The sequence below is a fragment of the Mesocricetus auratus genome, unplaced genomic scaffold (assembly GCF_017639785.1).
Source record: "Mesocricetus auratus isolate SY011 unplaced genomic scaffold, BCM_Maur_2.0 Super-Scaffold_100020, whole genome shotgun sequence".
NCBI classification, from domain to species: Eukaryota; Metazoa; Chordata; class Mammalia; order Rodentia; family Cricetidae; genus Mesocricetus; species Mesocricetus auratus.
This window is the reverse complement of record NW_024429201.1, coordinates 31,495,649-31,523,259: the sequence shown is the minus strand read 5'-3', so window position 1 is coordinate 31,523,259 and position 27,611 is coordinate 31,495,649.

The window sequence follows — 27,611 nt, the reverse complement described above, 5'->3', positions numbered from 1 at the left end:
CTCCCTCTCATCCTCCCATGCCTCCCTGATCTCCCCATTCTTCCATTCATTCACTTCACAAGGGCAAGTAGGCCTTCTATGATGATATTCAAAGTCTGTCACATCATTTAGAGGAGGGCCTAGGTTCTCCTCCGTGTACCTCGGCTGAAAGAGTATCCCTCCATAGGAAATGGGCTCCCAAGGGCTATTTGAACACTAGGGATACATACTGGTTCCACTGTAGGAGGTCCCATAGCCTATTTATTTTAAATGGAAGCAAATAATGACAGATGCTCATGAATTATTGCAAGTCTCAGACACAAGGCTATGATTTGAATTATAATGTGATAATCAGACCAACACCAGTCTTTCCCATTCTTAACACTGATATTTAGTCCATCATCATTCTAATACAAGGTATGAAACATAAGTCTACAGTCCAGTGAAATACAGGGAGCACATTATATGTCTTGTATTTATACAATGCAAAAATATTTTGGGTAAAATTAGATGTGTGTAGTTTCTTGGAGAAAACAAAATAATAGCTAATAATGGCCTGCCTGATTTATAATACCTTTTCATTTATTTTACATATATAAAGCTTTGCTGTATTTACAATTAGGGTATCATTCAGCCATAAATGTAAAATTTATTTAATACATAATTTTTTTTGAGATCCTCTAAATCAGCACCCACGTTCCTTCATTTCCCTTACCTGCATGGACAAGACATCAAGACATCACTGAATTATGTACTTATCATGTGTTTTTACCTTACTATTATATCTGCACATCCTATGCAGTTATGCAAACTCACATTCTAAGAATCAGTTTCTGGGCCAGTACAAGGCTTACCTTGCTAATAATTTCTAATTATTCTTTTTTTCTGAAAATAGCTTTTACCTCTTTGTGATTATAACTAGTCCTCATTTTCTATATATCATTAGAATACTTTAAACAACACACATTGTCTTTTTGTAAAATTACACAATTTATAGTATTATAATTTACAAATCAGAAATAGGACATATTCAAAATTTAAATTTTGAAATCATAATTGTGACCAGCAGAACTTTATAGATATAAAGCTTGCCATGGTACAAGAATAAGGTGCACATCATTAACCCTGTCTATGACAAAACTTGTGGGTATAAAATAAATACAGTACTGAAAGACATGCATGTTAAAACACATGTATATGAAAGACATATATACATATATATTAAAGACATATTTACATATATATTAAAGAAGTGTGTGTGTGTGTGTGTGTGTATGTGTGTGTGTGTGTATCAGAATAATGCCTTACCAAAAAGATTCAAAACAAAATGCCTTTTCTTGCAAGGTTTTGGAGACAATTTTTACCCTTTTATGGTAAAACAATAAATACAAATAAAAACTGCATTCTTTTATGCCATACCTGAATAACAGATAAAATTATCAGTTTTTCTTCTAAGCCTTGACTTCCTGTTTTGTAACTCTGTCTCTGTCTCTGTCTCTGTCTCTGTCTCTCTGTCTCTGTCTCTGTCTCTCTCTCTCATTCTGTGTGTGTGTGTGAGAATGTATGTGTGTTTCTCTTTTTTTATTTTTATCTATCCCTGTAACTCAAACAATAAAATCTTAAAAAAATGAGTCTACCAGGTGTGAGGGAGCTGGAGGGAGTGGGAAGAAAGAAACTGATGTTGGGATGGGTTGTATGACAGAAAAATCCATTTTCAATAATATTTTTAAAAGTGCATGTAATCTAAGTGAGTTTCTTTATAAATGCATTCACCTATGGTGTCAAATGCTTATAGAACCCCACAATGTGGCAAAACTTTACTTTTTCTTAGTCATGAAGTCAAAACTGCATTTTATGTCATTTGAAAATATCTGATTTTATAACTTTCTGAAATTGAAATGCTAAAAATTGTGAGGTTTTTATTTCAAGAAATCCCAGTGTGAGGTGAACTAAACAAACGCATAAAAGTGTAGGGGTTAAAATATAAACGCGCGTGCGCGCACACACACACACACACACAACACACACACACACACATATATATAATCAATTATAGAATAAAATGTATAATACAGTGAGATAACTTTCATAAGATTTCACATTACCAGCTTTATAATTTTGAAAAACATGGATATACGAAATTCCAAATTTCAACTTCTTAATTTTGAACAGCAGAACACCGTGGATTTAGAATCCTCTGAAGCTTGATATGGTTACAATAATGGACTGTACATCATTGTGCCTGGTGTCATCCTTGTAGATCTCTTAAAATCTTACTAGTGTCAGATCTCCTCTCCAACCTACAATGACTTCCTCTATTATGGTATCTCTTATCCTGCTCGCCTCTATTATTCCCCCAACTGAAACTTCCTGCTCTCCCATGTCCTCCTCTCCCTTCCTATTTTCCCCCTTTGTTTTTCCTTTCTCCCTTCCCCCCGCCCCATGCTCCCAATCGGTTCAGCAGATATTGCCTCATTTACCTTCTCTGGGGTACCATGCATATCTCTCTTAGGGTCCTTCCTGTTTCCCAGACTCTCTGGCAATGGGATTGTAAGCTGGCACTCCCCTAATTCATGTATAAAATCCATATATGAGTGAGTACATACCATGTTTCTCTTTTTGTGACTGGGTTACCTCACTCAGAATGGTTTCTCCTAGTGTCTTTCATTTGCCTGTGAATTTCAGGATTCCATTGTTTTTTCTGCTGAATAGTACTCCATTGTGTAAATGTATCACATTTTCTCTATATACTCTTCAGTTGAGGGGCATCTAGGTTCTGGCTCTTACAAATAGTGCTGCTCTAAACATAGTGGAACAGATGTCCTTGTAGTATGAATGCGTAATTTTTGGGTATATGCCTAAGAGCAGAAATGCTGAGTCTTGTTGTAGACTGATTCCCATTTTCCTGAGGAATCTAAGTACTAATTTCCATAGTGGTGGTACCAGTTGGCACTCCCACCAGCAGTGGAGGAGTGTTCCCCTCTCTCCACATCCTCTCCACCATAAACTGTCATTGGTGTTTTTAATTATAGTCATTTTGACAGGAGTAAGATGGTATCTCAGAGTTGTTTTGATTTGCATTTCCCTGACTGCTTGGGTTGTTGGCCACTTTCAAAAGTGTCTCACAGCCATTTTAGTCTCCTCAACTGAGAATTCTCTATTTAGTTATGTAGACCATTTTTTATTGGATCCTTTGGTGCTTTGGAGACTTGCTTCTTGAGTTATTTGTAGATTTTGGAGATCAGCCCTCTGTCAGATGTGGGGTTAATGAATATCTTTTCCCATTCTGTTGGGTGCCTTTTTGTCTTGTTGACTGTGTCCTTTGCCTTGCAGAAACTTCTCAGCTTCAAGAGGTCTCATTTATTTATCGCTGATCTCAGTGTCTGTGCTACTGGTGTTATATTCAGTAAGCAGTCTCCTGTACTGATTAATTCAAGTCTGACCCACACTTTCTTTTCTAAGAGGTTCAGTGTGACTGGATTTATGTTGATGTCTTTAATTCATTTGAACTTGCTTTGTGCATGGACATAGACATGGATCTATCTGTAGTATTCGACATGCCACCATCCAGTTATGCCAGCACCATTTGCTGAAGATACCTTCTTTTTTCCATTGTATAATTTTAACTTCTTTGTCAAAACCCAAGTGTTAATACATGTGTGGGTTAATATCAGGGTTTTCAATTAAATTCCATTAGTCTACCTGTGTATTTTGTGCAATAACAAGCTGTTTTCAGGACTATAGCTCTATAATACAGCTTCAGGTAAGAGATGGTGCTGCCTCCAGATGTTGTTTTGAGGAACAGGATTGTTTTGGCTCTATTGTGTCTTTTCCATATAAATTTGAGAATTGTTCTTTCAAGGTCTATGAATAATTGTGCAGGGATTTCAATGGGGATTGCATTGAATCTGAATTTGGCAAGATTTCCATTTTACTATGTTGTTCCTACTCTCCAAGGGCATGGGGGACCTTTCCATTTTTCTGGTGTCTTCTTTAATTTCTTTCATTAAAGACTCAAAGTTCTTGTGATACAGGTATTTCACTTGTTTGGTTAAGATTACCCCCAAGGTATTTTATGTTGTTTGTGGCAATTGTAAATGGTTATGTTTCTCTGATTTCTTTCTCATCCCTTTTATCTTCTGTATATAGTAGGGACACTGATTTTTTTAGTTGATTTTGTATTCTGCCACTTTGCTGAAGGAGTTCCCTGCTAAAGTTTTTCGGTCACTTATGTAAACTATCATATCATCTGCAAATAGTTAAAGTTTGACATCTTATTTTCCAATTTCTACCCCTTGATATCCTTTTGTTGTATTATCTCTGGCTAAAAATTCAAGTACAATATTGAAGAGGTAAGGACATAGTGGACAGCCATGTCTTGTTACTGATTTTAGAGGAATTGCTTTTAGTTTCTTCCCATTTAGTTTTATGTTGGCTGCTGTATATAGCTTTTATTATGTTTAGGTGTGTTCCTGTTTTCTCAGATCTCTCCAGCACCTTTATCATGAAGGGGTGTTAGATTTTGTCAAAGGTTTTTTCAGCATCTAGTTAAATAGTCATGTGATTCTTGTTTATCAATTTGTTTATATGGTGGATTATGTTGATGCATTTTCATATGTGGAACCATCCTTGCGTCCCTGGGATGAAACCTACTTGATCAAGATGGATGATTTTTCTGATGAGTTCTTGGAACTGATTTGCCAGTATTTTATTGAGTATTTTACATCAATATTCATGAGTGAAATTAGTCTGAAGTTCACTTTCTCAGTTGTGTCTTTGTGTGGCTTGAGTTTCACTGTTATTGAAGTCTAGTAAAAAAGATTTTGGCAAAGACTCTTCTGCTTCTATTGCATGGAATACTTTGAGGAGAAATGGTATAAGCTGATCTTTGAGTTTCTCGTAGAATTCTGCACTGGGGCCATCAGGACCTGGGCTTTTTTTGGTTGGGAGATTTTGATGACTGTTTCAATTTCCTTAGGGGTTATACGTCTATTTAAGTTGCTTATTTGTTCTTGATTTAATTTTGGCAGGTGATATCTTTCCAAAAGATTGTCCATTTCCTTCAAAATTTGGAATTTTGTGGAGTACAAGTTTTCAAACTATGACCTGATGATTCTCTGGATTTCCTCAGTGTCCGTTGTTATGTCCCCCTTTTCATTTCTGATTTTTTTAATTTGCATATTCACCTTCTGCCATTTGTTGAGTTTTCATAAAGGTTTGTGTATCTTGTTGATTTTTTCAAAGAACGAACTCTTTGTTTCATTGATTCTTTGCATTGTTTTCCTAGTTTCTACTTTATTGATTTCAGTCCTCAATTTGATTATTTCCTGATGTCTGCCTCTCTGCCGTGAGTTTGTTTCTTTTTCTTCTAGTGCTTTCAGTTGTGCTGTTAATTCTCTAATGTGAGTAATCACCAGTTTCTTCATGTGGGCACTTTTTGCTATGAACTTTCCTCTTAGCACTGCTTTCAAAGTGTCCCCTAAATTTGGGTACGTTGTGTCTTTATTCTCATTGAATTCTAAGAAGATTTTAATTTCTTTTTTATTTCTTCTTGGACCCAGAAGTGGTGCAATGGTGCATTATTCAATTTCCATGAGTTTGTAGGCTTTATGCAATTTTTGTTGTTGTTGAATTCTTACTGTAAAGCATCATGGTCTGATAAGATACATGGAGTTATTCTACTTTTTTTTTGTACCTGTTCAAGTTTGTTATGTTGCCAAGTATGTGGTTGATTTTTGAGAAGTCTCATGTGACACTGAGTAATTATATTCTTTTGTGTTTGGAAGGAACGTTCTATAGATGTCTTTCAAACCCAACTGTGTGATAAATTCTGTTAGTTCTCTTGTTTCTTTGTTAAGTTTCTGTCTGGTAGGCCTGCCTAATGATGAGAGTGAGGTGGTGAAGTCTCCCACTATACATGTCTGAGGGTTTATGTGTTACTTGATTTTATTAATGTTTCTTTTCCAAATGTGGATGCTTTTGTGTTTGGGGTATAGATGTGCAGAATTGAGACTTCATCTTGGTGGATTTCTCCTGTGATGAATTTGAAATGACATCCTTCATCTCTTTTGATTGACTTCAGTTTAAAATCTAGTTTGTTATATATTATTGCTACCCCTGCTAGTTTCTTGGGTCCATTTGATTGGAAAATCTTTTCCCAACCCTTAACTCTGAGGTAAAATCTGTCTTTGAAGCTGAAGTGTGCTTCTTGTATGCAGCAGAAGGGTTGATTCTGTCTTTGAATCCATTTATCTTATCCTGTGCCTTTTTATGGACAAGTTAAACCATTAATATTGAGGGATATTAATGCTGATTCTTGTTTGTATGGGAATCATTTTTGTTGGTTGAATTGTATGTGGATTTCTACACCTTTCTCTATTGGCTGTTGGTAAAGTAGGACTATCTATTGCCTATGTTTTTTTGGTTGTAGTTAATTTCCTTGGATTAAAGTTTTCCTTCCAGAACTTTTTGTAGGACTGAATTAGTGGATATGTATTGTTTAAATCTGGTTTTCTCATGGAATATCTTGTTTTCTCCATCTTTATTGATTGAAAGTTTTGCTGGGTATAGTAGTCTGGGCTGGCAGTCAAGGTCTCTTAGTGTTGATAGAATATCTCTGTAGGACCTTATGGCTTTCATAGTTTCCATGGAGAAGTCAGGTGTAAATCTGATGTGTTTTCCTTTATACATTATTTGACCTTTTTCCTTAGCTGCTCTAAGTATTTTTTCTTTATTCTGCATATTTGGGGTCTTGATTATTATGTGACGAGGAGACTTTTTTGTGGTCCACTCTATTTGGTGTTCTGTAAGCTTCTCGTACCTTCATTGGCATATCTTTCTTTAGGTTGGGAAACTTTTCTTCTATGGTTTTGTTGAATATGTTTTCTGACTTTTTGAGACAGGTTTCTTTACCTTCTTTTATACCTATTATTCTTATGTTTGGTCTTTTCACAGTGTCCCATAGTTCCTGGATATTTTGTGTTAGGGATTTGTTCGACTTAAGATTTTCTTTGGTCGATGAATCTATTTCCCCTAGTGTGTCCTCAAAACCTGAGGTTTTCTCTTCCATCTTTTGTATTTAACAGGTTATGTTTGTGTCTGTAGTACCTGACTGTTTCTCCAGCTTTTCTATTTCCCGCATTCCTCCAGACTAAGTCTTATTTTTTATCTCCATGTCAGTTTTCAATCCTTGCATTGTTTGAATAGTTTCTTGTAATTTTGCTTTGTGTTTTCCTCCCTTCCTTGCCTTTGTTGGAAATTTTGGTTTGATTTTTCTTCCATTTCTTTAAGGGATTTTCTCACATCTTCTTTGAGGGCCTCTAAAATTTTCACAAAGTTGTTTTTAAGGTCATTCCCTTCTTCTTCATCTGCATTGGGGTGGTCAGGTCTTGCTAGTGTAGTATTTCTAGACTGTGATGGTGTCATATTTGTTTTTCTTTTGCTGAGTATGTTCTTATATTGTCTCTTTCCCATCACATCTTCCAGTGGGTGTAGAAAAAGCCTCTTCCTCTCCTGGTAGGTAGGGGACCAGAGTTCCCTTTCGGTGGGTACAAGAAAATTTAATACTCTCTGGCCTCTGCTCTCTGTTCTCTGTCTTCTGCCCTGAGTACAGGAAGGAGTTAACTGGCTCTCTCTACATGCTTCTGGTGGCTTAGTCATCTGCTGAGGTCCCCAGGCCAGGAGATTGGAAAGAGGGCAACCTGGAGGAATTTGGGTATAAGATGGAGATCTGGAGCTCAGCTCTGCCCTCTGCCCTGAGTTTGTGCAGAAGTCGACCGACCAGCTCTCTATACAGGCTCCTGGTAGCTTGGTTGTCCTGGGCAAGTCTACCTAGCTGTGGTATCCCAGACCAGGAGATCTGAGAGCCAAAGGGACAGTTTTCAAATGCTACATTTAGTATGATGTTGGCTTCAGATTTGTTATATATAGTTTTTTTATATTGAAATAGGTTATGATGTGGAAGACCTGTGTATATGTCAATAAAGCACTGTTGGCCAATAGAAAAGCAAGATAGGTGGGACTAGGAGTCGAGGAGCATTCTTGGAAGGAAAAACACAGGAAGTCAAGATGTAACTGCCATAGGGATAAGAAGCCTGGAAACTTCTCTGGTAAGAGAAATACTTAGATTAACAATTATGGGATAAATACTTAAGTTAGAGCTAGCCAGTAAGAAACAAGCAAGGCCAACAGCTTCATAATTAATATAGCCTCCTGTGTGTTATTTGGGGACTACAATGCAGGAGAGCCCAGGCAACTGGTGGGGATAAACCAAAGCTGCTGGCAAGGAAAAGGCTTCTCTTTACATGGTTACCTCCATTCCTACTAACTCTAAGGCTTTTATTGTGATAATAACTTGAATTTTGTCAAAAGCTTTTTTTACTTCTGCATTTATGGTGATCATCATGAAGATTTTTTTCTATAAGTTAATTTGCATAATTTATCATAATTATTGATTTATATATGTAGAATCAACCTTTCATTTCTGGGACAAAACAAACCTGATTGTGGTGGGTTTTCTGTTTGATATATACTTGTATTTAATTTCTTGGTATTTTATGTAAGATTTTTGCATCTTTATTTTTCAGGGATATTGTAGTTTATTGATATTTTCTTTTTTGTTTTTTTTCTTTCTCTAACAGTTTGAATTTCAGAATAATTCTGGATTCATGGAATTAATTTTCAGGTTATCCTTAGTTTCTGTATTTTGGAATGTTTAAGGATTAGTTTGTTGTGAGACTTGAGTCTTTATTATAATTATTTCTATTGCTATTATTATCATTATTTCACTCAATTATAGAGTAGCCCTTGCTTGTATTGCTCCATCCCCATAAAACTTTCTTAAATCTCCTTGACTTCCTGAGGTAGATATTAAATGTCTAGAGTTGTATGCCTCTGCAACCTAATATGGAGCCTTTGGCTGGGCTGTGAAATGTGGCTTATCCTTTTGTCCTTTGTTGTAGAATGTAATGAAAAAAAATTCAGCAGTATTTTTTTCTGTTAATAGCTATTTATTTTCTGTGTTCTTTTGGCAAATTCTGATATTTTATGTCACTTAGATACTAACCCCCATCACCACCACAGACCACCCCCAAATACACATACAGATAACCACACATACACATGTGTGCATGCATGCAGACAGACACTCACACACAGACACCCTCAAACACAAAAGCCAAAACACAGACACACACAAATATATACTTTATTGGTAGACTAGTTCTATCAATCAAGTTTTGTTCCTTGACTCTTCAATTGTTAGTCTCCTTCTGTTACTTCTTTGGACCCCTGACTTACCTAATTCAGTCATTAGACTCATCATCTGTTTCCTATTCATGAAGGTCCTGCTTCCTAAATCACAGGTTTACTGCTTCTGGTGGCTATGTTTCCAAGGGTAAACTGAGAATGAGACCATTGATAGGACTGTGTAGGCCCAGCACTTCCCTCAGTCTGAATTTGATCTCTGTACTTTTCAATTCACACACTGGCTGGATGCATTTCAGTGACTAATTCTCTCCTTGTGCAAGGTTTTCAGTTAATTCAAATGGTATTCACTGCATTGAAAAGTTCTATGAGGCAATGTGTTTAAGTAATTGCAAACGGTAATTTTTATGCAATATTTATTTTGTAACTACACAGATTACACAATGACAGTTTTAAACTACTCTGGTCCGATACTGTACAAGTATAACATGATAAAATTATAGCATAGTATATTTTTATTTAATAAAAAGTATTTTTATTTATATTTAGATGAAAACTCATCAACTCACTAACCTGACTAATGAAAACACACTAAATGTTCCTTATTTCATTTGTCTCTGCCTTGACCCTTATTTCTGCATACTTCAGGTCCTCCTGCTCTGGCAGTCATTGTCCAGAGCTCTCTGTTCTTTATTCTTGCTGTTCCATTGTGCTTCCCTTTCTTTCTTCTGGAAGTCAGGGGACTCCCTGCTGGCATGAGAGCTATCCTTTTCCTTCTGTGACTTTTTTTTCCATTACTTTCTCTCCTGAAATATTCAAAGCACAGGGTATTCTCCAGTGAATATTCTGTCACATCAGAAAGCTGTGAGCAAGGCGATATCTGTCATTTTCAGCAGCTTTTCCCTCAGTCTTCCTGGCTGTAAGGATTTCTAAATGGCTCATGATTTTCTGCACACAGATTAGGAGCAATATGTTTTTTAACAACATTTTCCAGGGAAACACTTGGTGTACTCTGAATTTTTCACTTTAGATTTAAAATGAAACTATTAGACATCAGTCATTGCTGAAAGTCAAGACTTTATTAGAGTTGCAATCAGCTACTGGTACTGGCAAATCATTTGCACCTCTCTGTCTGCCTGTTCATTACATGCAATGTATAAACATGGAATGCATTCTGTTGGACCAATTATAAATGAAATATTTTGTCAATTAATTTCTATTTTGGTTTTCTTTAAAGTGCACTGCTCTCAAGAATAGTAACCCCATCTTGATCAAGATAGAAAGCAGCCTTGACAGTGAAATGACAGACTCTAGATATCCCCTATGTGGAAGGATTTGGCAATAGGGTGGGAGGCTGTGGGGGAAGGGGAGTGCGGGAGGAGGGGAGGGAGAGGGAACTGGGATTGACATGTAAAACAAGCTATTTAAAATTAAAATAAAAAATGATAAAGGAAAAAAAAGGAAAGCAGCCTTGACTACTGGTAGAAACCAAAATGTTTAGAAAGGAGTTTGGCAACATACATCCTTTAGCAAAATAACAAGTAGCAATCTTCATCATTATGCATATGGTTTCCTCAGCAATGTGCTATACATCACCAGGCATGGACGTCTTCCTGTGGAACAGGCTTCTAATCCAGTTAAAATAGGTGGTTGCCTTATTGCTATCTTTCAATTTTGTGCCAGTGTATACATCAGCACTGCAGAGTATGGAGTTCCATAACAGCTAAAACCACTGATGTCTTTTCTCACTCAGCATACTTATGGAATAGCACTTTATGACTACTTCAAAAAGCAGGAAGTCTCATAGTCTGAGATTGTGTTTTCTTATAAATTATGTTTTCTAACTAGCAAATTAACTCACTTATGAAATTGGCTTATTAATTACCATTTCATATAACCTTGGGTTTGCTTAATCCATTCCATACCACCATTTTTTCCTATCTCACTCCCTTCCCATTTTAACCCTTTAATATTCAGTATCTTCTCTTTTTCATATCAAATATATTCTATCACCCTCTCCAGTTATATTTTCATATGATTATTTGGAATAGAATGACATCACTTAACACTCATTTTCCTCCCTCCAGCCATTAACGGGTCCCATCCTTCCATTTACATCCATGGCCCCCTTTTAGGAGCCTCTTTTTCTTTGGTTATTATTATTATAAATCTATATGTGTATACATATGTATGAATATGCACATATTCACATGGGTACACACACACATACATTCACAATCTGTTCAATCAGTTGTTGTTTGCATGTTTCAAACCTGACCACTCTGCATTGGACAAATTATAATGGGGGCTACATCATGGGAAAGGCTACTTCTCCCTACAGTAATTAGTTACCTGTAATTCTCTGTCTAGAGGTGAGAAACCACAGAATTCTGCCTTTTGACTCTAGCAAGTCCAATTAATATTACCATTATTCAAGTCTTCTTTATTTCTAGAAGATACTATTTCTCAGCAGACTTCTGGATTCTGGCTTTTATATTCTCTCTGACTTTTTTCCGCGATATTCCCTAAGCTAGAGAGACACAGGAGCTGTGATGTAGTTGTATTCACTGGGGCTGTGGGTCCTTATTTTCTATTGATCTCTGTATTCTGTTCAGCTGTGGTATTCTGTGATTTTCTTCCATTTGCTGGGTGACTCTTATCTGTGGATATAAGGATAAGACTTAGAATGTATGAAGGAATTATGCTGGTCTAGGAAATTGAGAGTAATAAATTCCTTGCTAAGGATAGTGACCTCATGGACCTTCAGAAACTGGCTAGGCTCCAGCACCAGTCATGATGGTTTTCCTGAAGAGTGGTCCTTAAGATAGTGATCTGTGTTTTGCCACTGACATGTTAATGCCACTTATTGCACCTTCACACCTATCTTGCTATGCTGTGCTGATAACTGTTGTGGTTCATATGTGTTGCATCTGGGTAGGACTATTAAGTTGTCCTTACCCTAATAGATTGCATAGAATTTCTTTCTTTCTTTTAATTTATTTTAAAATCAATCTAATTTTACCTATAATTCCTCCCATTCCCTCATCCTCCCATCCTCCTGTACTTCCCACAGACTCCTCCAACCCACACCATCCACTCCCCAAGAATAGTGAGACACTCCACAGGGGGCCATCAAAGTCGGTCACATCTTTTGGGGAGGGCCGAGGCCACTTTTCATGTATCTGGGCTGCATTAGTATACATTCATATGGAATGGGCTCCCAAAGTCCACTTGTGGTTCTAGGGATAAACACTAGCTCCACTGTTAGAGGTCCCACATACAACCCAGGCCTCCCAGTGACACCCATATTCAGAGAGCTTGGTTCAATCCAATGCTGGTTCCACAGTTTTATGACTAGGGTCTCTGTGCTCTCACTAATCCAGGTCAACTGTTTCTGTGGGTTTGCTCATCCCTCCTCCCTCTGCTGGATTCCAGTTGTATGGCTCATTGTTTACTATGAGTGCCTGCTTCTGCTTTGATCAGCTACTGAGTGAAGGCTATCAAGCAGAGGGCTGAGAGCATTTCTTTCTTGAACCATGTAAAATCAGAGAACAAGAAAGAGACTTTCAGCTCATGTCCAGCTCATATCACCTGATTCATGTATCCTAAATGTAGATCTTCAGCAACTGGAATCCACCCTAACCACTGAAATGCAACAAAACACTATTTCTATTATCTATACTTGCTGGGGAATCGCTTACACTACCATCTCTGGTTATGCAGAAGGACAGTTCATGTAATGCTCTACTTTAATTCAGATTTCTCCAACTGTCAGTGAAAACTAGCACAAAATCCTTTTCATAATAAAACGTTTTCAATCAGTAAGTTGACCTTTTTTCTTTACATTCATTGTGTATGTGTATACCCTTTGAAGCTCTCTATTCCTGCCATTACAGAGAATTTAAAACATATTTTTATCATTCCTTAGGATCCCCTTCCCACCATCTGTAGAGAATGCACGCACATGTATCTCCTTAGGTAATATATCAAAAAATCTACTTTTCACTCTACAGATCAGAGCAGTTATGCACTTTTAGAAATCCCTTTACCAGTATTCCATTGCCTTTATCACAAGCTATAATAAAGCACATAGTGTTATAATTGTAGTAATCAATTTACTTCCTTCCTAAATGCCAAGTTTCAGACAAGTTCTTCTGTTCTTCAGTGCTATTTTCCCTATTACTAGCACTAATACTGTGTCCAATTTTAGCACTTATTTGGTGCCTGACAAGTCTAATAAATAATTGATTAAAGTATAATCTATAGTCTTTCATTTGTAAATACCATCATGATACTTACTTTCCACAAACAAAGGTAAGGAACATAAAAGTATGATTTTCATGATAATCAAACAAAATTAAAACATGTACTTGTTCGATAGATTTTTTTTCTCTCTGATCAGTGTAATACTTATAGTGTTGTGGCACTTTATCAAGGGATGGAAGGTGTTTGCTTTTCTTTCTTCATAGTTCCCTTGATAAGTGGCAAATTCTGTTGCTTGGAGAACATGATTTTGTGTATGCTTTGTCTTCCCCACTATTTTCTTTTGTGACTGACTGCTGATGGAATCATTCTGGAGTCTCCATTGACAACAGCTTACCTGTGATCACTATATAGGTTCTCTGGACCATGTGGAGTCAAATTCTTTCATATTTTGAATTCACCTAGTCAAACAAGCCTGCCTCACATGGACTCAAAAAGAGACTGAAACAGCAAGCACAGGACTTCATGGATGTGCACAGTCCTCTTTCCAAATGTTATGGCTTTAAACTTGGTGGTTTTATGAGAAACCTAACAGTGTTAGTGGATATATCTCTGACTCTTTAGCCTTATACTGAGACTCTGTTTCTTGTACTGGGTGGCCTTGTACATCCTCAGTATGAGGGGGTTTGCCTTGTCATACTGTATCATGCTATGCATGTAGACTGATGTCTCCTAGAGGTCTGCTTCTCTCTGTCTGTCTCTGTCTGACTCTCTTTCTCTCTCTCTCTGTCTGTTTCTCTCTCTCTCTTTCTCTGTGTGTGTGTGTGTCTGTTTGTCTGTCTGACTGTGTATAACTGCATATATATATATACATGTATATATATATATATAATTAGGTGAGAAAATATTAGGTTTGGGGAAATGTTCAGACTATAGAGATGTAATGATTACCATTATGTAGAGATATATATGCACTTATTTTAGGCACATAATGAACAAAAATGATATTTTGGTTCAAAAGGAATCATGGAGAGCTATGTAAGATAATAGCACGGACAAAGAGTGGCAAAATATGGAAATATGACACATGGAAATAAAATGTAATGCCATTATGATTAGATAAAATGCTATTCACAAGTATCTGAAAATATTAAAATAAGTGGCAAAATGTCTAAGCAGTAGATTATAATTTTCAAAAATCATTAAGTGAATCAATTTATTAATTATATTTTCAGTATTGCTTTGGAGATATCCATCATTTGGACACTAAATGTGACGAACATAAGGTGTGGTGACTAAACTAATTTCAAGAAAGTATTTGTTGCAGCAACCAGCTTCAAAGTAAACCTGGATTGTGGTCACCCACCTTGCCTGCATGTCCTATCTTCCTAATGCAGTACTTATTGGAGACAGGGAAGGATAAGATGAAGGGGAGGACTTTTTCTGACACAAAAAAAAGTCTAATAGGATGTACTGACCTAATCACTGTCCTAATGTGAAGACCTGTTGTTGCCCTTTCACTTTCTGCCTTCTTACACTCACAATGTAACCTGGCTCACTCTTTCTTTCCTCACTCAGTACCTGAATGGGTGTGAAACAGCATGAGTAAGGAGACATTTCTGAGCCCAACATGGTGGTACAGACACATCATCCCCGCACTCAGAAGGCAGAGGTAGGAGAATCTCAAGTCACAGTCAAGTCCTGGATGTAAGCTGAGGCTATGTCTAAAAAGAAAAGAAAAAAAGATGATGTTTAACAATATATGAAACCCACTAATCTTTTAGCAAGAATAACTCCATTATTGGTGATTATGGACATTTAGTATGTTTCTTTATGTCAATGGTAAACACAAATGAATAGTTTAATATTCATAGTCATTCTGTAGAAAATACAGTTATTACTGTTTTTCAGAGATGGAACCAGAGATTCAAGATGTCAGGATTCCTGTCCAAGGACATGCATTTAGTAAGAAGCAAGCATATTAATCAACCACAGCAGATTTTCCTGCTGTTCATAGTCTGTGTTTTCAACAAGCACAGTAGTAATATTTTTGACCAAAGTGCTCAACCATTCTAAATAGAAATAAGGAGAAAATATAGATTTACTTTCAGAAATAAGGCATTTCATTTTTATGATAATAGAAGTTACATGTTGAGAAGGAAAATTAATTTTAAGCACCTTTTCTTGATACCATAGCTCACAGCTTATTAAAATACTAATACTAAGTTTGACATCTATATTTCAGTACATGGTTAATTTTACTTCAGTGAAATAAATGTGCCAATAATAATTCTGACTTTCCAAATGACATTGGGTGGTATTTTGTTTTCAATTATGTTTTCAATTATGAATACTATCTACCTCCTGAGGCTTCCAGCTAAGTTAAAAGGAAATGTCACAGTGAGGAGTAGTCAACTCATCAAGAGTCATGGTGTGAAGTGGTTGTTAGGAATCTCTGCCAAATGGAGTTATTTGTGTTGATGAATGATTTCAAGTTCTGTCCAAGTAATTGAAAATCCATTCCCAGTCATGAATGAATACAGTATCATATAAGCAAGAATTAATTTCATGTGAATTTTTTCAAAAATTGAAACTTTTTACATTGTATTTTCTAGCATTAAAGAGCTATGCAAACTAGTCTAACAAAGGCCAAATCACTCTCAACTATTTGATTATCAGCAATAAGCACATTATGTGAAATGCTGGTGTGTCTAAGAAGGAACTTCAATTTTTCAATACTATGTTTGTTGGAAAAAAGTTTGTGGGGAATGCATGAAGCAAGATCAGTTCAGCGTATTTTGATATCATATTTTTGTTCTTGCATCTCAAAGACTATCAGAGGCAATCAGGATGAAGTGAGTTTGGAAAATAATTAATATTTTCATTGAATTGTTTCATTCTCTCCTCCTTTCAGACCTTCTCATTCCTCTTCTTGAATTCATGCACAAGACTATATAAATACAACATGTAGAGTCTTTTTACTATTCTTATATGTTTGTTTTTAGAGCTGATCATTTGGAATTGGTTAAGGTAGTTCTTAGGGAATGATCCTTGGGGAAAATTACTTTTACTCTATCAGATGTCTTCAATACTCTGTAACTTTTTATCTAGAAGTGGAGCTCAATAAACTCCATTTTGCCATCTTTTCTCTTATTTTAAGATAGTGTCTATTCATCCTGTATAAAGAATCTTAAAGGAAAAAGAAAATGACAAGACCACAAAGAAGAAACCATAAAAAGTCAACAGGAGGAAAATATATCACATGGAAAGAAAATAATAGTAACTGAATTTAGAAATAGACTTTCCTTTCACAAAGACATCTCCATTTTAGACAGAAGATGGTGATTTTCACTGCTTTATTGTCTGTTTCCTATGCAATGACGATTCAACTCTTTGGCATTCTTTCTAGTATGGAAAAGTGCTACATGGGTAGTTTTATGCTCTTCATGCCCATGTATATCCTGGTCACCATCTCATTCTTTGGGTATGTTTTCCTTATCGAAAGAATATATTTTAAAATGTAGACTATAGCGCTCTCTCCTAAACCCGTATGCATTCTCTTTGGGACTCAACCTCTTGTTTAGCATCCAGTATCCCCTCTAGTTTTTCCTTGTCACTTCCTGGATTTCCTTCTAGTCTTTCTCCATTCCTTTGTGACCCATGGTGACCCACAGAACCACTTTCTACAAAGGATGTACAGCTGTCATACTTGGAAGAACTCTGAAAATACTGTCTGACATGGGCTGCACAATCATTACACTTAACTAGGTTCAGTTTAGGGCAACAGTAACTGAATGTTTAAATCCATTTGCCTAAATCTCTGTACAAAATCACAACTATGAACACTGAAGACAACAAGTTTCCTATGGAAGCCAGCAACACTGTTGTAATAGGTGCAGATAAAGCAATTTAGATAAAACACAAGAAAAAGACTTTAAGATATCAATTATACATATGTTTAAGGACCTTAGAGAATATAGGAACAAAGTCTTAATGAGGCTCCGAAAAACACAAAGCAGTAATTCAATGAAATAATGAAAACATCATTTAGCAAATAAGTACAAACAAAAAAGAAAACTCAAAGTGAAAAACAATGAATAAAAACAAGAAATGTTGGGAAGAAAGTAAATACAGCTGTCTTACACACAGCTATGGTGCTATGGAGTGAGGAACAGAAAACAAAATAAATAGAAGAACTACCTTATCACTTGTCTACCTTTCTAAAGAGATAGAGAAAGAAAGGGCCTAGAGTGGTACAGGTAGGGAAGTGGAGGCATCGAAGAGGAGGCATATGAAAGGAAATACTGATCTGAATATATTTTATGATAAAATTAACAAAAAATGACAGAAAGTTCTGTTATTATTCATTGTTCAGTGAAAATGTTTTGCATAAAGCTTTGTTTTATATGAGCTGTCTAAGGAAGGAATCAGCTAAGACACCCAATCCAGATTCAATACCTATGAATCACAGAAATTACCATCATGACATGAAATTCATAAAGATTCAGTAAGTGGAACTCACATGTTGGTGACAAACAACAGCTTTCTAATTAGACTTAAGGTCCAGTTAACAGAAGGCGTATCATGCCTTGTACTGTAAAACTAGGTAGACTTTGTTGGCTGGTGAGGTCATGGATCTTGGAAGAATAACTTATTGGGTCTTTTCTTGACCAGAAAAAATATTTTCTACATTCTAAATCTTTATCCCAACAGATGAATCTATCTACCACCATCCATCAAAGAAACATCTCTTTTTGGCAAATCGAGACTATCTCAGAAATTCACAATCACACAGAAAGCAAAGATCAACAGATCATGGGTAACAAAGTTCTCACAAATGTATCTATAACAGAGCTCCTGAATCTATGACTTAGACAACATAAGGACAGATATTGATTGTAAAAATCTGAGTACTAGGAAGACTTCTGTGAAATACTCTGTCCTAAAAATGGCTGCATAAAAATTTTTAGAACAACAGCACTGACAATATACAATATACAAGCTAGAACAGATGTATGGAACATCAAGCTCTCTCACACCTAGACAAAGAACTACAGGCAATCAATGACTGCTGGGAGAAGGATTACCCTCTTTTGAGAATGAGCCCCATTAAAGGTTCTTTAAGCAGAATTTTCAGCCTTGGAATTCTGTACACAGTAAATATGTATTCCTCTAATTGGTTAGTACAAAGCTGACAGGCAAGCACTTGGGCAGGAATTTAGGTGGGAAAGTCAAACTAAGAATGATGGGAAAAAGGAAGGTGGAGTTATAAGAGTTACCAGCCAGACACAGAGGGAGCAAAAGATGAGCATGCGGTACAAATAAAGGTACTGCCATAAGGTAGCATGAAAATAAAGAATATGCATTACTTAAAATGTAAGAGCTAGTTAATAATAAGCCTGACCTATCAGTTGAGCATTTAAAATTAATAAATATGGAAGTGGCCGCTGGGATGGGAAAGCTGCCTACATGTGGCACTGGAGTAGCTTGAGTGACGTTAATTAAACAGATTGGAGGAATTATGGGGGAGTTAAATAACTACAGTTTAATGAAATACATTGTAAAAGTAAATTGGAATTATATTTGTCTGTTTCAAATAAATCATATTTTCAATTATTAAGGTCAAGCAAAAGGTTTATTTGATGGTTTTCTTTAAAATAAGCATTTTTTCCTGAACTGTGTTGCAGTTTTATTATTCTGTAGATACTATGTGATGTCTGCATCTTTTATATACATTTTAACATTTTAAATATTCATTTTCAAATTGACTCAGAAATGTTCATTTTATTAATCTATTCTCAGTACAAATATTTGTTTTTTTCCTGATTTTCGTACACTTTGCTAATGTTTTGTATTATCTGCTATATTAAAATAAATACTTTAGTTAAATTTTGTTTTCCACCTACTTGTGTATAAACACTATAGGCACCTCTCCTTGTCATGCAGAGCTGTAAACTCTAATGCAAGCACTGCTTGTCAAGAAGTCTTGCTATATCATACTGTGTTATTATTTACCTCAAAACCTATCTTAATCATTGTGGTCTAGGCTACAAATCAGAATCTGTGGAAAGTAAAGAAGCAATAATTCCCTATTTGATAATTCTGGTGAATGAGAATTATTTCTAATTTAAAATGAGATTGTTTGTAAAATAAAAGAAAAAAGAATTATTCCTAAATATATAATATCTACAATGTTTATTTTAAGCAGATCATTTCATATCTCTATCAATACTAATATTTTTGAGACAGGTTCTCATTAATGAGGCTTGCTTTTAACTCACTATTTAGTTAAAGATGGCCTTGAACTTAATATTGTTTTCAATTTCAAAGACTTGTGGATAGTAGAAAAAGGGAGAAACAATTTACCACTCTTTTTGTGAAGCCAACATTATTCTGATACCATGAATGCATAACAGTTTTATGATGGATACAGTCCAACAAAAACATGACAGACAATTATTGTCATAAATACCATAGTGGCCACAAGCATATAAAATAGTTACAAAGTGATTCAATTATATATAAAATGAAAAGCATACAACAAAAACTTACGTGCAAGGAACTCAGACTTCAATTTACAATAGAAAATCAGTAACATATAATGACTTACATAGAAAATCAGTAACATATAATTACTTACAAACAAAATTATTTGAAATGCTAGGTTGAAAGACACAACTTTTGACAAAATTTGACATGATTTAAAGTATGAAGATAATGAAGATGTAGGAGCAATCTCTCTCAGCATGATATAAATGCTTAGAAAACTACAAAATCAATTACTCAGTATGGAAAGGTGAACTTTATTAACTAACATAATGATAGGGATAGTGTTCAACTCACTAATCTGTTGTACATGTATCGAGAGGATTTCTCTGATGTATTGAAACTTGAAAACATAAAAATACATGCATAATAGAAAAAAAACTTTTGAGCTAGAACTTTCGAGGCCATTCAAGTACTCAACATTAGTGAATATCAAAAGTAGATATTTCTATGGTCATTTATACTCTGCATCTTGACCAATTTTGACTTTCTCTATATCAATCTGCTATAAAATTAATCATTTTGATGTGGGGTTAGTGGTACATGTATCTGTGGATAAAGTGAGGAGAGTTAGAATACTCTTAAAGATTATACTATCTTTGGAATGTGAATGTGGCATTTGTAGTTACTCTTCTGGGTTAGATGGCCTCATCAGCAATGGATAATAGGATATGTTTACAAGATCAGGAGTGTATTCTTCCTGCTAAGTAGGACTTAAGTCTAATTAGACAACTTTTGATACAACTTAACAGATAGTCTACACCTAAGCACAGGATACCAAAGAACAGCATGCCCAAAGAATGTAAGAACAAGAGAGTGAAGATGTCTCGTTTAAGTATATGTTTTTATATATGACAGGGAATTTTCATACATGGAATCTCAACAACATGTTTTTTAAACAAGACCTTTGCAATGATAACACCATTTGACATGTAATCATGGATACTGAAAGTTTCACAAAGCCCTTTCCCTGGATGAAAAGCTACAGGAACGTGGTCATTTCTGAAATATGTAGTTAAGAGCAACAGTAAATAGACTTATTAGATCACATGTGTGTGTTTGTGAATGTGAGATATATTGTGTGTATGTGTTTGAGTGCTTGTGTTTATATATTTGAGAAAATATTAAAGAAGAGGTAAGTAATTTAGGATGGGGCTGGATACAACGCTAAAGTGTTTGGAGGGAAGAGAAGTAAATGATAATTACAGTAAAAAAAGTATATGATATATAATAGATTTTAATTGGAACCAGGTATATTGGCCTACACTTTTAATCCCAGTAACTGGGAGATGAAGGCAGGCAGATCTCTGAGTTTGAGACCAGTCTAGTCTACAGAGTGAGTTCCAGGAAAACCAGAGCTACATGAAGTAACCATGCTTCAAAACAGAAGGAAGGAAGGAAGGAAGGAAGGAAGGAAAGAAGGAAGGAAGGAAGGAAGGGAAGGATGAAAGAAAGTTAAAATCATAGGAGACATTTCTACTTTCCAATAAGTAATGTCTTTTTGATTCAATGCATTAAGTGTCTTTGATACTAGCTTTTAGGCATAAGTAGTGTACACATAAATTCTGTTATCTACTTACCTCTTGTCTCCATGTTCTAAATATTTTAAAAATATGTATTAATCAGGATATACTCATTCAATTATGGTATTTGGGGTCTGTTTTTGTGTCATTCTCTAAATGCATGCGTTCCTCAAATTTCCTTTACTACCAATAGCTGTCTAGCGCTTTCAAGTCAATGACTAACTCTTATGGAAATGGCTTTGTATAGAAAAGAATTAAGTCAAGCAAAAGAAGGTTCAGTTAACAGGAAATTTTCACATATAAGGTATTTGGAACAGCTCATGAATTTCTTCACATTTTAGTTCAAAATTATTAAATTTTTAATTATTAATTTTTTATTTTTAAGTTTAAATTTAGATTAGAAACATGGTTCGTTCACAAGTCAGTTCCAGGTCCTTCTCCCTTTCCCTCCCCTCCTCCTGTACCCTCCCTCCAACTCCCCCATTGTCCCCTCATTTCCCTAGGGAGGGTGAGGCCCTCCATGGGGGTGTCCATACACTGTCATTTCATCCAGGGCATGGCCTAGACCTTTCCCCTAAGAGTTCAGCGTGAGAGTTCATCTCACATTGTTGGATGGGAGTCCAAAGTCCATGTGTATACTCAGGATGAATACTGATCTACTGCCCAAGGCTCAATAGATTACCGAGGCCTCCTCACTGAAACCCCCATTCAGGTGGTCTTGATCTGTCCCATGTTGGATTCCCAGGTTGATGCTTGGGATTCAAGAGTTAACCCTTGTCAGGTCAGCTGTTTCTGGGGTTAAACCAGCCCAGTTTTAACGCCTTTGGTCATCAGTCCTCCCTCTCTGTTACTGGCTTTCTTGAGTTCAACTCAGTACTTGGCCCTGGGAGTGTGCCTCTTCTTCCATCAGCCACTGAATGAAGTTTCTGTTTCCCAGACTCTCTGTCCATGGGATTGTAGTCTGGCACGGCCCAGATCTATGTCTAAAATCCATATATGAGACAGTACATGCTGTTTCTCTTTTTGTGACTGTGTTACCTCACTCAGGATGGTTTCTTCTAGTGTCATCCATTTGCCTGCAAATCTCAGGATTCCATTGTTTTTTTCTGCTGAATAGTACTCCATTGTGTAAATGTACCACATTTTCTCTATCCACTCTTCGGTTGAGGGGCATGTAGGTTGCTTCCAAGTTCTGGCTATTACAAATAATGCTGCTATGGACAAAATTATTAAAATTTTAACCTATGTCTTACTTCTTAACATCTGATGCTCAGTCATTGTTTTTTCTTGTAGACTCTATGAGAGCTGATATTCTGGCATGAACAAATAAATAAATAGTATCATTATGATGGACTTGACATTAGTTTTTTAGCCATATGCCACATATAGTAGTATTCAGGTTATTTTATAAATATTTCCTTGAAATTTATAAACTGAAAAGATGTCTCTTTACTAATCAATTTAAATGAGGTTTTACTTGCATTGTTAGAGTGCTAGACGATTTGACAAAACAAAAGAAAAAACCAAACTGAATTCTTCAAAAAGCTATGCAGTGCTTTAATTAAAAACAATTATTTTGATAATTACAATAGTGGTAATGACAGTAATAAAAGTTGCTGTTTATTTAGCACTCAGTATGAAACTACATTCTATCAATCATTGCCAGATATTTTCAGCAAGCTTAAAAGGCTTACTAATTGTCATTATTTTAAAATTCAGAGATAATGATACCAGAACTTTTGTTCTGTTATTATAAGAGACTGGGTCAACATTTGTTTGCCACACTAACAATCAAATCTTCACAGCATCCTATTTCTAAGCCAGATAAGACAGTTAATATTTTTGGTGTATAAGAATTTATATAACCAGCTGTAGGAGTTTTCTGGTAGAAATTTTGGGGCCACTTGATAAACAAAAGACATCAAAGAAACACCACCATTTACAATAGCCACAATTAATATAAAATATATTGGGGTAACTTTAACCAAACAAGGAATGTCCTGCATGACAGGAACTTTAAATCTTTGATGAAGGTCAGAAAATTGAAAGATTTCCCATGCTCTTTGATATGTAGGTTCAATATATTGAAAATGTCAATCTACAAAAAAAAGCAACCTACATATTTAAACTCTTCACAGACATGGAAAGAACAATACTCAACTTCATATGAAAAACAAAAAACCTAGGATAGCTTAAATATTCCTGAACAGTAAGGGAAGTTCCATAAGTATCACCCTCCCTGATTTGAAGCTTTACTATAGAGCTACAGTAATAAAAAGTTTAGTGTTGGCATAAGAAAAGACATGTGCACTAATGGATCGAACTGAAGGTCTGACATTAATCTACACACACATGAACACCTGATTTTTTTCAAGAAGACAAAACTATATAATGGAAATAAAGGAAGCATCTTCAACAATTGGTGCTGCCACAACTAGATGACCATATGTAGAAGGTTGCAAATAGATCCTTATCTATAACCATGCACAAAACTGTAGTCCAAGTTGATAAAAAAAACTCAACATAAATCCAATTACACTGAACTTGACAGAAGAAAAATTGAAAAGTAGTCTTGAAGACATTGGCACAGGAGACCACTTCCTAAATATAACACCAGTAACACACACACTGAGAGCAACAATCAATAAATGGGCCTCCTGAAACTGAGAAGCTTTTGTAAGGCAAAGGACACCGTAAATAAAACTAAATGGTAGCCTACAGAATGGAAAAAGATCTTTGCTAACCCCACATCTGACAGAAGGCTGATATCCAATATTTATAAGGAACACAAGAAACTAGACATGAAAATACTAAAAAATCCATTTAAGAAATGGAATACAGACCTAAAACTGAATTCTCAACTAAAAAAAATCTCAGCCAAAAAAACTTTTAAGGAATTGGTCAGTCATCATGAAAATGCAAATCAAAATGACTCTGAAATACCATCATACACCTACCAGAATAGCTAAGATCAAAAACACTGATGACAACTAGCCACTTTGGAAATCAGTATGGGGATGTCTCAGAAATTTGGGAACCCAGCAATACCACACTTGGGTATATACCCAAAGGTATACATATATCATGTCAACAGAATACTTTTTCAGCTATTTTCATTATTTCCAATAGCCAGAACCGGGAAGCAATCTAGATATCACTGTGCTGAACAATGTATAAAAAATGTGGTAAATTTACACAATGGAATATTACTCAGCTGTAAAATAATAATGATATGAAATTCATAGGAACATTGATTAGACTATAAAAACTATCACGAGTGAGGTAACTCAGACCAATAATGACTAACATGGTATGTACTCATTCATTAGTGAATACTAAATATAAAGCAAAGGATAACTAGACTAGAATCCACAGTTCCAAAGAAGCTAGTTAAAAAGGAAGTCACTGAAATGAATTAATGGATTTCCCTGGAAGGAGGACATAGATGAGATTTCCTGGGGAAACTGGGGGCAGGGAGTAGAGGGGAGATGATGGGAGATGTGGATACAAGATAATAAGGTGGTCGAATTGGCAAAGGGATGGAGTGGGAGAGAAATGAAAGAGATATTTTGATAGAGGGAGCCATTATGGGGTTAGGGAAAATCCTGGTGTTAGAGAAATTCCAATGATCCACAAGGATGACTCCAACTAAGACTCCTAGTAATAATGAAGAGGGTGCCTGAACTGGCCTTCCCCTGTATTCAGATTGGTGACTACCCTACCTGTCTTAATAGAACATTCATCCAATAACAGATGAAAGTAGATACAAAGATCCACAGCCAAGCATGGCACACATAGAGTGCAGTTGAAGAGAGGGAAGAAGGATTATATGAGCAAGTGGGGGTCAAGATCATGATGGAGTAACCCACCAAGACAGATGATTGGAGGTCATCGGAGCTCATAGACTCTAGATGGACAGCTGGGAACCCTGCATGGGATCTAATTTGGTACTCTGAATGTGAGCATATGTGTAGCTTGGCATGTTTCAGAGTTCCCCGGCAGTGGGAATCGGATATATCCCTGATTTAGAAGATGACTTTAGAAACCATTTCCTATGGTGGGATGCTTTGCTCAGCCTTGGTGCGGATGAAAGGGGCCTGGTCTTGCACCTACTTAACATGACAGGCTGTATTGACTTCCAATGGGAGGTCATATCCTTTCTGAGGAGTGGATAGGGCTTAGTTTTAGGGGACATGGGGGGAGCAGGAGGAGGGAGGAAGGAGGAATTGTGGTTGGTATGCAAAATGATTAAATAATTTAAAATAAAAATGGTTTTATAAAACCTGTGGCATGAACTCAGTCAACATTGTTAAATGACAGAAATTAACCATGTAAAATAGTAGAAAAAGGCTTTGGTGGCTCACGCCTTTAATCCCAGAAGTCGGGAGGCAGAGGCAGGCAGATCTCTGTGAGTTCGAGGCCAGCCTGGTCTACAGAGTGAGTTCCAGGACATCCTCCAAAACAATACAGAGAAACCCTGTCTTGAAAAAAAACAACAATATAGCAGAATGAGAACTGAGAATGGCACACACTCTCTTCTCCATGTGTGATGTACTGGAATCGAAATTTTGATACATCTATGCCTGAACTATAAATCAATTCATTTAATGTGTGTTTCTTAGGAACTATATTCTAGTCCTTTATGGACTTTATCTTTGGTTCAGCAAAAGTTGATAAAAGGTGTAAGACTTTAGAATTCTTATAATTCAAAGTTGACTGATTAAACTCCCTACTTAAATTCCACAAGTAAACTGCAAATGCAGCGTTAGGAGGAAAGATTGTATGACAACTGCTGTCTCACCTAGTGGTTTTAAACAGCAAGTTAGATGCACCTGAATTGACTCACATTGTGCTCTGGGCTTCTACCCTCTCTGCTGCACTGACAGCAATTATTTCAGCAAGTCTTCCATTCTAGAAGCCTCTGCATCATCAGTGATAAGAAATAATTGTTATTCTCAGCAGAAACACACAGCAGTGCACATGGTTGATATTCTTGTCCTCCAAATAATTTTTCCTCAAATCAGGGTTAAGTCACTTTGATTAACAGGCCTGAGCTTCAATCTGATATTGCCATTGATTGCCCTGAGCTTGCCTGAGCTTTAGGAAAGGATTTCAATTTCCAGGATCTGTGCTCCACTTTTCAAAAGTTGAAACTTTCACTACCCTTGAGAAATAAAAATGACAACAGGGACTTTCCTTATTTCAATCCCTGATTTAACCATGCATCCACTACTGTGTGTTTTTCAATATCCAATTACATCATCACAGTTTGACTGAATGACTAGTTCTGCTGACAGTCTCATCCTATCCTTCAAATTTGAAAGTAGTTCGACTTGCTACAATGTTTTTGTCTTTCTAATGCGATGGAACACTTCCTTTAACTGTGGTTTTCTTTTACTCAAGAATATTTTTCCATTTTTGTAGGTCTTTTCCTTCTTTTTTATATAAATTACAAACAAGGTAACTTCACATGTCAATCCTAGCTCCCTCTCTCTCCCCTCCTGTCCTGCCAACCCTCCCAAAACCACAGCTAATCCCTACTCCTCTCTTCAGGGAGGGCAAGGTCCACTGTAGGGGATCTCCAGAGTCTCTTGTTTCATCCAGGGTAGGGCCTAGTTCCTCCTCCATGTGTTTAGTCTCAGAGAGCATCACTCAATATGGGATGTGCTCCCAAACTCCACTTATATGCCAGGGATAAATACTGATCTACTGCTCAAGGCACCATAGATTGCGTAGGCCTCCTCGCTGACACCCAAATTTAAGGGTGTATGAATCAGTCCCATGCTGTCTCCTCAACCATCACTCTGGGGTCCAAGAGCTCCCGTTTCATCAGGTCAGCAGTCCCTGTTGATTTCAACATCACAGTCTTGAACCCTTTGCTCAAAACTCCTCTCTCTTGGCAACTGGGATCCAGGAGTTCTGAACAGTGTTTAGATATGCATGTCTGCCTCTACTTCCATCAGCCTCCGGATGAAGTCGTCAAACTCATTATTAGGGAAGGGCATTTAAGGAAGCCTCTCCACTATTGCTTAGTTTTCCAGTTGGTGTCATCCTTGAAGATCTCTGAAAAATCTCACTATTTTTTCTCAAACTTATGATGACTCCTTCTATTATGGTATCTCCCTCTGCTCTTCTCTGTTCTCCCCTAACATAACC